The sequence below is a fragment of the Pimephales promelas genome, chromosome 22, assembly GCF_988280905.1.
Source record: "Pimephales promelas chromosome 22, fPimPro1.hap1.1, whole genome shotgun sequence".
Classification (NCBI taxonomy): Eukaryota; Metazoa; Chordata; class Actinopteri; order Cypriniformes; family Leuciscidae; genus Pimephales; species Pimephales promelas.
This window is the reverse complement of record NC_142790.1, coordinates 22,103,074-22,116,479: the sequence shown is the minus strand read 5'-3', so window position 1 is coordinate 22,116,479 and position 13,406 is coordinate 22,103,074.

Below are 13,406 nucleotides of genomic sequence, written 5' to 3'. Positions count from 1 at the left end.
GATGTGGTCAAGCCAATTATGCCCCTCCTTGGGATGAATGGGAGTTTTTATTACCCCCCGCCTAGCTGACGTCTACGTCTCAAGCCACCGATCTTCATTTGCCAACATGCCTCATTAATTTTTTCACCCCATTCCTTATTCACCAAAATGCTAATTATAGTTAAGGGTGAAATAAACACAATAAAAGGTAGGTTTATATTATTTAACCTAAAAAAATGTTTAATAAAGTCAGGTTCATATTTATGACTTAAAACCAGACGCATCCTTTTTAGGTTACCTGCATGATATTGTTTTTACTGGAAACTTACATTATAAAATGGAGCAGGTGTACTAACAGATAATGCCAGTGTAAAGTCTGGTGAAAGCTCACAAATTTCATAGTGAAAACACCATAGAGATTCATGAGAAAGTTCCTGCACTTTTATGATTTATTCATTATTATGATTATTATTTTCATTTCATTTGTGATGTGACATTATAGATGTGGTTATGTAGTAAAATAAAAATTAACTGCTTTTATTCAAGTTAAAAATATTAAATCTGCATGGATCAGATTTCACCATAAAAATTGACTTTTAAGGGTCAGAGAATACAAAAACCTTTACTGTACTTTTTACCCATTTGTTTGTAAATAACAATAATATTAATTACATCCATTATAGTATAGCCTAATAAAAACAAGAGTTTTTAATTTTTTTCAACTCTGAAAGTGTGAAACTTAAAGGAAAATAAACTCAATGAAATGATGAATAACATGAAATAAAATCTTATACTATGTGCAAACACTTATATCAATGATTGTATTAAGATTGTAATATTACATGTTATGTATGTACATATATTAAGTTATAATTTACTCAATTTATGTTGCATCATTTTTTTTAACATACAAAATTTAATTTCCAATATTCCAATTTTGTCTTTGCTGAACACTGACACCTGTGGGGGAAAAAATATTTTTAAAATGAGATAAAAATAAGATTAAAAATAAGGTTCAATGAAGGGACAGATTTTGTGGTCAATAAAACTTCAGTGTTTCCAAAAATAAAACACACCCAGGCTTTTCCTCTAGAAATCTACCTGTCATCATTTAACTTATACATTAGTTCGGAAATACACATTGAAGAGTTCAATACAAAATTAATTCTCATTGTTCGTCTGCTTTGGTTGCCTGATCAATCATTTCCTTTCTAAGCACACCTACTCAATGGATTCTTTTTTACAGGGTTAGAGGTCAGGGAAAGCAATTTTCTCTCCCAATTTATCCATCTTCTTCCACAGGGGGAATCAGAGAATTTCTTCACAATCAGTTCTATTGATATGGGATTTCATTGTGTTTTTGTACCACTTGTGACGTCCAAATCTATCATGGATGTTGTCAAAGAAAAGTATAAGAACATCTAATTAGAGTGAACTGTGCAACACAAAATATATTATATGTATCCTGTGTTACCAAATGCAATTTGATGCATCTTTGAACCCATTTGAAGCTCAAAATTGAATCTTATTTGAGCAAAGTCAGGTTTCTAACCATCATTAAATTGCAATTTGTACAGTATAAAATCATTAATTCAATGAAAAGTCCCCATAAAACATGCAAGACAACGTGTATAAATCATCGGAAGATGGTCTTTAAAAATAAGATCCCTATAAACTCCATGGGCTCCAGGGAAACTTTACGAGCAAACTGTGCAATAAGATTCTAGGTTAGGTTAAAAGTTAAATCATGCATTATTCGGAAATAAAAAATAAGAGGGTCATGGGCATCACTTTTGCTGATCAGCACTATGAAATGTCATGCACCATAATCTATCCTTCCCTCACAAAACTGCAAAAAGGAAAAAGCCAGCACCCCTCAACGAACGGGACATTTCTGAGCCCTAAATTTTTACTAATTAAACATTCTTTTATCGTCCTACAATGGAGCTAGATATCTGTAGTCTATCCCCTATCCTTAAAGGAGTAGTTTACTTTAAAAAAAAAAAAAAACTTCTGCTGATAATTTACTCACCCCCATGTCATCCAAAATATCCATGTCATTCTTTCTTCAGTCGAAAAGAAATTGAGGTTTATGATGAAAACAATCTAGGATTTTCTCCGTATAATGGACTTTACTGAGCACCAAACGGTTCAAGGTCCAAAAGACAGTTTCAGTCCAAACTGCAAACTGTTCAAAGGGCTTTAAACGATTCCAGGCGATGAATAAGGATCTTGTCAAGTGAAACGATCAGTCATAAAAAAAACAACAAAGTTCAAGTTTTATAAGCTCAAATGCTCACCTTGCTCTGTTCTGTGTGACTCTCCTGTTCGAACTCGCTCATCAAAATGAACAAATCTTTTTTCGAGACATTTGGTTGATTCAACGAACGAAACGAACGAATTGACTCGGAAAAAGATTTGTTCATTTTGATGAACGAGTTCGAACAGGAGAGTCACACAGAACAGAGCAAGGAGCAAAGCATTTTAGCTTTAATTTTTTTAAATGAGCGATGGTTTCGCTTGATAACTCGAATTGAAACTGTCTTTTGGACCTTTGGACCTCGTTTGGTGTCCAGTAAAGTGCATAATATGGAGAAAATCCTGGAATGTTTATCAAAAAAATTAATTTATTTTCGACCAAAGAAAGAAAGACATGGACATCTTGGATGACATGGGGGTGAATAAATTATCAGCAAAAGTTTTTTTTAAAGTGAACTACACCTTTAAACCTACCCATCACAGAAAACTTTCAGCATTTTTACATTTTCAAAATACATCATTTAGTATAATACAAGAAGTTTTCCTCAAACAATTTACCTACAAAGTCAAAAATGACTGGTATTACTATCTTTGTAGGAAGAACATTTGATCCCCGTAACATAGGGTATACCAGGACCACACACACACACACACACCCGCACACACATACAATTTCGACAAAAATATTAAGTACAACAAATGATTTCACCATTGATAATAATAGGAAATGATTCTCAAGAACCAAATCAGCAACAGAATGACTTCTGAAGGATCATGTGACACTGAAGACTGGAGTAATGGCTGTCAAAAATTCGGCAGTCCAAAATCGTATACTCTCGAGTAGCGACTTGTTTTGATCAAGTAATTACTTCGTAGCAGCTTGTGTGTGTAGTATGAATGTAATCTGTCATTATCATGTGACCTATCAGTGTCAGTGTCAGTCAATCAGCCTCATGGGCTAGTAAAGTGTCCATCGTATCCACACTGCCGAATCTCGCCGGAAGAAGTAGGTCATCCAGGAATTTTTTGCATACTCTTTTATGAGTAATGTGAATTCGGACATGCTTCTTTTGTCACATATTTTTTCGCCTATACAGAAGAATTTGATTTCAGATGCAGGCATGCAGCCTTTGTCCCTTTAATAACTCTCAAAACACATATCAGTCAGCATTACCACAAAACATTTAAGCCTGATCAAGATCGAAAGGGCCAATGCACATCAGTTCAGCTGTACAAAGTGACTTTGAATTAACCAATGACATGGTAGGGGTGAAAAGTAGGGTACTCATTGATTTATAGGGTATGATTTCTTCTTTTGTCCGTACCCGTCATCTCTGAAAAGAAACAACAAATCTCCTTGCCAAACCATTTTTTTTCTAATAATGTTAGGATGGCAAGGCAACACCATTGCAAAATAAATCCATGTGTGATATCAGCTGGGAGGCTGCAGTTTATTGAATTTGCTCTGTGTGCAGTGTGCCGCTCAAGGTCGTAATTATCAAGTCTGAATAGTTCATATGGGTGGACATGAGGGAGGTGAAGAGGCCTCAAGATAGAATGGGATTTGTTTTATATGGTCTTGCTTAGCTTCGTCTCTCCCATGTTAACCCCAGAACATACATTCACTCAAACACAATCACCCACATTAGCTTTATAGATTCACTTTGATTGTATTTACCATCACACCATAGGTGTCCTAGACTTTCCTGGAGAAATCGAAAGCCTGCAATGAGTGTGAGACACAATAAAATAACATCCAACCACCTACAGACCGGGATGGACTGAGACTGAACTTGGGGATTGAGGCTGAAACTGAACCATAAGGTCTCATCACATATTGGTTAACGTCGTCCAATATTACAGATTTAGAAATTTGGACAATTAGACATTTCATTGTACATGCTCATTTTTGCCATCATCTAACATTGACTTAAAGTTCATCTTTAAAAAACATAATGAAGTAACGAAGGAATGATTCATGAAGTAATGATTCAAATCCATTTTTCATACAGCACATTTGAATTTTGTGATGCTTGAATTCACTTGTAGCATTTTAAATGGTTGATTAATACTTTCTTTGCCTCAAGATCACGAAGCCGCTTTGAAATACAGCACTGAATTTTTAAATCAGCGACTAGTATGGAACCTTATCAGGATCAGCCTGAATTTTAATATAAATAATTTTAAATATTTCCCAGTTCTATCAAAGTGGATCCTGGCCAGTGCAGTTTTTCCACAACCTTGAGAAGACTTGCTGCCAAAGGTCAGTGATACAGCCTAAACACCATCTTTCTAAACTGTGTTGTATGCCAATCATCCCATGGGTTTTTGCAACAAACCAACAAGCCACATCTCTCTTTTTTAAGTGCATCATATGTGTGAATAGTGACTGTCGCAACACATTTCCATCAACGATGCCTTATGTCTCCAGATGGTCTCTACTCTCTTTCAATAGTCCCACAGTGAATCGTGACAGGGTTACAAAGTACACTAAAACGTTCCTTTGCATGCACAGGCTCAGAATAACAGGGGTGGGGGGCTGCTTTGTTCAGGAAAGCAAGCCACCTTGAAGCACATCCACGAAAAGGGAGAAAAGAGTAAGATGGAAATGAGATTACGTGCAACAAATCAAACAGGAGTAGATGGGATTTCATTACATTATGGTTTCAACTAGATATCAAGCAAAAAAGAGAATTCAGCATAGCCATCAGTGTTGGCGATGATATCACCAGACTTATTCAGGATTGCACAACAGCCAAAAGCAATAAAGTTCAGTGAAGTCAGAGAAGCTCTGCAAACAAACACATGCACAAGGCTTTGATACAGTCAATAAATGATCTAAAGCTCTAGGGTTTCCAGTACGTTGAAGCTTTACTCTACGAGCTAAAACTTGTATTTTCAGACCAAGGATCTGTACACAAAAATGAAAAGGATGTGATTTACATTCTAAATACACTTTATGTTCTTGCTAATATTGTGAATAATTCATTGGCGCACATCTTTTATATATATCAACTTTTCTCGCCTCTGAAAACATCACCTCTAAAACAACATGCATTTTTGGATCACATCAAGCCCTTTAATTTTTGGTCGAACAGACAGAAGTAAAATGGGTCATGAGTGTGTTTCATGCTGACTTAAAGGCAGGGTAGGCAATTTATTTTTTAATAGAACGTTTTTTTAAACTCTCTTCACATCCTGATAGCAATCAATTATAGAAGTGGTCTAAATATGAAAACATGTCCATAATGCATATCTTCTGTGGAAGTCTCAGAACCCAAAAATGTTCAATCGTTGCATTCGATCCGATATTAGAATGAGTTTTGAAGGATCATGCGACATCGAACGCTGGAGTAATGACTAATATTTGGAAATGAATAGCAAAGGCACTTTAGGAAGCCACATTGCTGAAAAAGTCAGCAAACGCTGTTGTCATATTGCTTGTCATGGTTTTTCACTGAGATTTTCTGTTCTCAGTTCCGATATTTTCCACGGACCCCTTGGCTATTTGAGACAGGCCCCAAGCTTGAGAAACATATAAAAGAAGCGAAACTAACCATTCATGTCAAATAAAAACAGAGGGACATGTTCCCACCTCACGCTGTCTGATTTTAACCAAAACCTCTCACTTTCTCATCATGCCGGGACTGTTCCGTCTAACGTGATGTGAAATCCATGCCCCCGGTGAGCTATCAGCTGGGAGCCTGCAGTATATTGAGTTTCCTCAGCGTGGAGTGTGCAGACCAAGGTCATAATAATGATGTCTGATTAGATCATATGGGTGCACATGAGTGAGGTGAAGAGGCCTCAGGATCAGAGAGGGGTTTGTTTTATATAGTCCTGATTAGCTTCCTCCCTCTCTCATTACCATCGAACACAACCACCTACAACACATTACGCTAGCTTCACAGGTCGCCTCTGCTTTGTATTTATTTACCCTCACACAAAAACAAACTTACTACACTTGAAGAAATAGAAAGATCAAGTGTTTCAGTGCATGTAAAAGGCCATTCACATACAACTGAAAGAACTTTAAAAAAAGCTGTCTGAATAAACTACACATTTATTACTTTTCACTGAACTTAAAAAAAATCATTTTCTGCACATTAATGTCAAACTACTGAACATATTTGCTTGTATTTTCCAGTAAGTTAGTGTCTGATATTTCAAATATTCCTGATATTAAATTGAAACAATTTAAGTAAAATCACCATTATGTATAGCACTTTATACAATACAGATAGTTTAACAAAAATGCGTTAAAATTGATAAAGACAATAATGCTGCAAACATAAGTTACGCAATCTGCTGTGACGCAGTTAACACTAATTTAAACAGTTAAAACCGGAGAGTGGTAAAACTGCTAACGTTAACGTTACAGTATGGAAGCGGCGTTTCCTCTTATTTTACCACCAGGACGAACAACATATAGGCTACGTAAAGTCTTTTTTACACCAATCTAAATTTAAAAAGAGAGATATGTGGACATTACATGTTATACTCAAAGGTTACACTCACCTCTAAGCTGAATGACTTGACAAGGCCTCGCGCAATGAACTTCTTTTCTTCCAGAAAACGCTTCTCTTCCGTCCCACTTGTGAATGACCGTCACCACGAGTAGGCTAATGCAGTCAAGTGTTTTAATTTTGATAGTAATAGTGATCATAAATATGAACGTATATGAACGATAATTTCAGTGAGGAATCAAATCAACCAGTATTTTAAGGAGCAGACACTACGGGGAAAGACGCTAACTGACCTTAACGAGCGTCAGCTGCTCTCGAGACTCGTTGTCAGGACAACGCCCGCGGCGTTCACTCGCATTACAGCATTAGTTTAGAGATTTGTTTTCCTTGAAAAAAAATTGCAATATTGTAGGCTACTTGATTTCCAAAATAATCAATATTGAATTGAACCATAATTGGAATCGAATCGAATTACAAGCTTGTGAATCGAAATCGAATCGAATTGTGAAATTTGTGTCAATACAGCAGCCCTATAGGAAAGAGAAGCTGTTTTTCCTCTCCATAAACCTGGTTTTAGAAGAGATCACCTCAGGTTAATAACATAATATAATTCTCGGAGTATATAATGAACAATGCATATTTAATTTAAACGGTAGCCTATGATTTTAGCCACAATCTGTCATCTGAAACTAATTTTAGAAATTGTAAAAGTCTCTGACATTTCTTTTCCAGGAATATTGCCAACATTAGTGCCAAAGCATAACCGTTTGATGACCATAAATTGTTTTTAGCCATCTCCCGCAATATTAAAATATATATATAAAAAATGTGCTAGTGCAGTAGGCTATTTTAGTTATTTCAATGTTTCTAATTGTGAGTTGAAAACTCATTTGCTGTTATTTTGAAAGCGATTTAGAAATCTTCTAGAATCAGCCTCATTATTCATATGAGGCATCTGTGGATCAAACAGCAACCCATCCTGCCATGCTGTGGTATGAATAAGACATGACTCTGATATGACAGTGAAAATATTATATCATATCTGGCAAGAGAGACAGAGTGTGTATGGATGTATGTGCAAGAGAAATGTGCCCTGAGAACGTCTCAGATATCAGACTTTAAATCTTTGCTCACTTATCCAAAATGACTGATACATTTTTGTTCCATCTCGCCTTACAAAGTTACACAATATACTGGAGAGATTTTCCAATAATGTGACAGAGCTGGCCTCAGAAAATTCAATAATGATAAAAAAAGTGATAGCACTGAGATATCCTTCACACATGGTTCAACAGACTTCAAGCTATTCAAAAGCATTAAAGTTTCCTCTGAGTATTAGGTAGGTACACAATTAAACTAATAACTAATTTACTTACGACATGAACCTCATAACATAATAAAATAATTCAGAAAAGTTAAATTAGTTTTGAGAAAAGTGTTCAAATTTTTGGGGTCACTGTACATTTTTAGTCTATCATGTGTCAATTTTTCAGCAATAAACACTAAATTATCTCAACAGTCTCCTAAGCTTGAAATCATCAGTTTATATGCCGTGTACTCCGACAGATTCCTTCGACAAGATTAAAGTTGCCTGCCTTTCATATTTTACTGGACTAAAGAGAAATCTGCCTCACTGTCAGCTGTTGATTGTCCATTCCACACACCTGCAAATGAATGCAAATCTCACTTTTTAAAGGACACCGAGTCTGTTTCCTAGTCAAGAAGAACAAACTACCGTTCTGCTGGAGTGGCCTTGCCTTCCTTTCCAAAGCCATTCATCACATTGTCAATTACTGTAGGAGAAAAGAGAAAGTGCATACATAAATCACCATTATGAGTAAGTTCGAGAAAGAGGCAGGCAAGGTGAGGTGACAGACTGAACCAAATGATAATGTGGTAGAAATCATTTTCATCTTGAACTTAAGGGACAGTTCATAAAAAGAAGAACATTCTGTGACTCATGCTGATGTCATTTTAAAACTTTATATACTGTAAAAAATGTTGCAGGCTTAATTTTTTAAATACAATCAACTTAGATGTTTAAAGGGATACTCCACTTTTTTGGGAAATAGGCTCATTTTACCACTCCCCCAGAGTTAAACAGTTGAGTTTTACCATTTTCAAATCCATTTAGCCAATTTTCTGATATTTAGAAGAATGTCAGTAACCAGACAGTTTCTGGTCTCATTGACTTCCATAGTATATTTTTTTTCCTACTAGTCAATGAGACCAGAAACTATCTGGTTACTGACATTCTTCTAAATATCAGAAAATTGGCTAAATGGATTTGAAAATGGTAAAACTCAACTGTTTAACTCTGGGGGAGTGGTAAAATGAGCCTATTTCCAAAAAAAGTGGAGTATCCCTTTAAGTCATTTCAACTTAAATTACATTAAACTGACTTAAAAATCTTGTATAACATAAAAAGTTGAATATTACTTATTTTTTAACTAAAATATTTGATGAGTTAAAGGGTTAGTTCACCCAAAAATGAAAATTAAGTCATTAATTACTCACCCCCATGCTGTACCAACCCCGTAAGACCTTCGTTCATCTTCGGAACACAAATAAAGATATTTTTGATTGAATCTGAGGGCTGTATCACTCTTCCATAGACAGCCTGAGGGACTGCCTCTTGACGGCCCAGAAAGTCATTAAAAGAAAAGGTTCAAATATTCCATGTGCCTACAGTGGCTCAACTATAACTTTATCAAGCGACGAGACTACTTTTTGTGCGAAAAAAAAACGTAAATAACGACTTTATTCGACTTTCCATTACTTCCTTATGGGCGCATGCGCGAGAACTGAGACGAGACCGTTCTTCTTCGACTACTTTTTGTTACCGGCTGCTCACCGCTTAGGAGTTTTACCGCCCCCTACCGTATAAGATGACGTACTGATATAGCCGGAGGCGCAAAACGTTCTGTTTACAAGCAGTACGTCATCTTATACGGTAGGGGGCGGTAAAACTCCTAAGCGGTGAGCAGCCGGTAACAAAAAGTAGTCGAAGAAGAACGGTCTCGTCTCAGTTCTCGCGCATGCGCCCATACGGAAGTAATGGAAAGTCGAATAAAGTCGTTATTTACGTTTTTTTTTCGCACAAAAAGTAGTCTCGTCGCTTGATAAAGTTATAGTTGAGCCACTGTAGGCACATGGAATATTTAAACCTTTTCTTTTAATGACTTTCTGGGCCGTCAAGAGGCAGTCCCTCAGGCTGTCTATGGAAGAGTGATACAGCCCTCAGATTCAATCAAAAATATCTTTATTTGTGTTCCGAAGATGAACGAAGGTCTTACGGGGTTGGTACAGCATGGGGGTGAGTAATTAATGACTTAATTTTCATTTTTGGGTGAACTAACCCTTTAAAGCAATGTCAAGAAATATGTATAATGTACACAGTTCTTTTTGGTTTTCGAATCTCAACGCATTCTCACCCCAAGGCGTCACCTTTGACCATGCTTCAATATTTGACGTTTTAGGCGCCCTTTAGCGTCAGTTACATGACGCGATCCTACGGCGTCATCTAACTGACGCTAAAGGAAAGCGTCAGTTAGATGACGCGGTTAGGTTTAGGTCTGGGGTGGGGGTAGGGCTACATGCGATCCTAGGGCGTCATGCTTCCCAAGGCGTCAGTTAGGTGACGCCTTGGGGGTGAGAATGGGCTGTCGAATCTGATTGGCTGAGGGGCTCGATATTCCAAGTAACTGCACTCAAACTGTTTCGCCGTTTGTATCACTCCGCTTGCAGCGACTGTCACGCAAGCAAATTCACCATATTTAAATTAAACCTCAAACATGTGACTAAGTGCCTGTTTTACAATCTGTGGAGCAGATGCGAGCTCCGTCAGCGCTCTCCCACATAGAGCAGCGCCATCTCGACCAGTTCTTGGGGAATTTGCCGCTGGCTCTTCTGTAGATAGTGGTTAAACATGAGATATAATTCATTTGGTACATCAATCTTTTGTCTTCGTATTACTTGTTCCAAAGGAATTTTGATTTTGGTTAATGGGAAAACTATGTTTCATAACTTTAATTTAAGGCTATATTTCACTTAAATCCTGTACTGGAGTGCTGCTTGTATTATTTGCTTGTGTTTATTTCCTATTGTCTTTTATAATGGCTATTGTTGTTAATTCGCTTTCCTCAAAAAACATTACAGGTTCAAACAAAAAAGTGTACTATAACTTTAAGAATCTGTTAGATTTGATCCAACTGATGTGAAGCATGTGAAGGTAGCCCCCCAAAAAGCAAGAAATCAGCTGTAGAAAAATACACAGAGCTTCATTTTACAGCTCATATTTAAGTCACTGAAAATCCGTACCTATGATCGTTGCTTCCTTGATGGAGCATTTGATCAGTCATTCTCATGTGCAGCTGAGCACGGTGAAACTGGAGCAGGGAGTGTGTTAATACAGTAAAACAAACAGTTAGGCGTTTTGCATTGTAGCATGAATCATAGGCCTCCTGCAACGAATGCACATCCCATCCTTAACACAAAGTCCCAGTCCCACACTTAGTCCCCATCACACAAACTCTAATGCCTAATAATGACTAAATAGGGAGACGGGGAACAAGGTGAACTTACTGTATTCAATCTGTTCTCAATGGTAAAACAGTAATTGGAGGTCAGAAAGAGAGACAGTGTGAAAAAGGGATCGGGGTGCTCGGTAGTCATTATTCATGTTTAAAAAAGTCCCTCTGCGCTTTTTTCACGACCATCTAAGTTGCTGATGTGTAACTTTGTTTGGTGATGCATCTGTGTCCATTTCCACACCCCATTACAGGCATCTGTCTCCATTAAAGACCAGGATGAGAGAGAATCCCCACAGAGAAAGAACAACACACACAATGTTTTTTTCTACCATAGAGGAGACTTTCCATTGACTTCTATTGTTTTATAGTGAGCTAATTATATTTTCTGTCCATTAACCCTTGCAGAAACCTTTCTACATTTTTACCATTTTCATTAAGCTATACGTAATTTCTTGTGCTTAAACCGTCTTCAATCGATACCAGCACATGACCAGAAACCATTTAGAAATGAACTGAAAATGCACTAATTTCTTTAATTTGAAATCAGTTAAACCGAGGTAGCAAACATGACACAGAATTTTTAGAATTATAATGAAAATGAACTGAAAATTTGAAAGAAATTCGTATTACTTTTTTTAAAATCAAAAGCAAAGTTCGTCAAAAAAAAAAAAAAAAAAAAATAGAGAACGACAGATGGACAGATTGCCAGATGGATGAATAGGTGGATGGAAAGATGGAACGGACGGATGAATTGATGGAACGAACAATGGATGGATGGAACAAAAAATGGACAGATAGAAAGAACAATAGATTGATGGAAAGAACAATGCACAGATGGAACGGATAGATGGATGGAACAAAATATGGATGCAGCTGGCAACCTTATTAACCTTATCTATAAATAAGCTTGAAATTTGTACCAGAAATGGGTGGGTGGGTGGGTGGGTGGGTGGATGGATGGATGGAAATGGGTGGGTGGGTGGGTGGATGGATGGATGGATGGATGGATAGATAGATAGATAGATAGATAGATAGATAGATAGATAGATAGATAGATAGATAGATAGATAGATAGATAGATAGATAGATGGATAGATGGATAGATGGATAGATGGATAGATGGAACAAATGATGGCTGGATGGATGGGCAGATGGAAGGAAGGAAGAATGCCAGATAAATTTGCAGGATGTTAGAAAGAAAGAAAAAAAGAACATTTGGATGGATGGACACACATACACACAAAAACACGTATACACACATGCTGAGTGCATATAGAGAAAGATGTAGCTCACAGTAAATGGTGATGTTTTCTTGTCCTTAATGAAAAGAACACTGAACATACAGAGCTGTCTCCGACTCGTGCATTAGGGCATCATGAGACTCTTTTCACACTTGTGATTCACAGAATCACACTCAGAGGAACAGAGAATAATTATTATGATATGTATTTTGAAAAAGCCCAGTGGACGAGCAGAGGTGAAAAGGAAAGGAAATTTCACACCACGGAACAAGAGGATTACGAAAACAAACACCTTCAACCCAAAGTCGCTGCAGCTCGGGCCAAAGGCTTCTGCTTAATGAGAAGTGAAACAGGAAAAGAAAAAGACTCAAGTGAGAGAGGAAGACTGAATGATAAACATGCATTACGTCACACATTACAGAGATAATCAAGAACTTTGATGGGAGGGTTTGTACCCATTAGTCATCAAAGCTTAAATTAATTTGCTGTTGGCTTTTCATCAAGGTGTGTGTGTGGGGGCGAGGGTGTTGGTACGGAAGCGTTATGATGGTGGGGAGCTTATTTGGTGACCTGCAGTTATCTGTCACTAAAATGACAGTTTGGAAATTGATGGGTGTAAAGCTGTTTGAACTACAGCCATGGTCTTATCTTAAGACGAGCCACCTGCACCCTCACATTTGTTCCTCCTCCGTCACGTTAATGTCTAAAGTCGGACCATCAGACATTAAAGTTATAAGAAAATGTCACTCAAGGCCACAATACAGACAGAGAAAAATATTTCAGAATTATTTGTAATATATATTTATGAACATTCATATATTCACACACACACATATATATATATAAAACACTAAATGCATAAAATGGTTAGACTGTATGACTCATGCTGTTTATTGATACGCTGCATAATCAACATTTTTCAGAGTAAA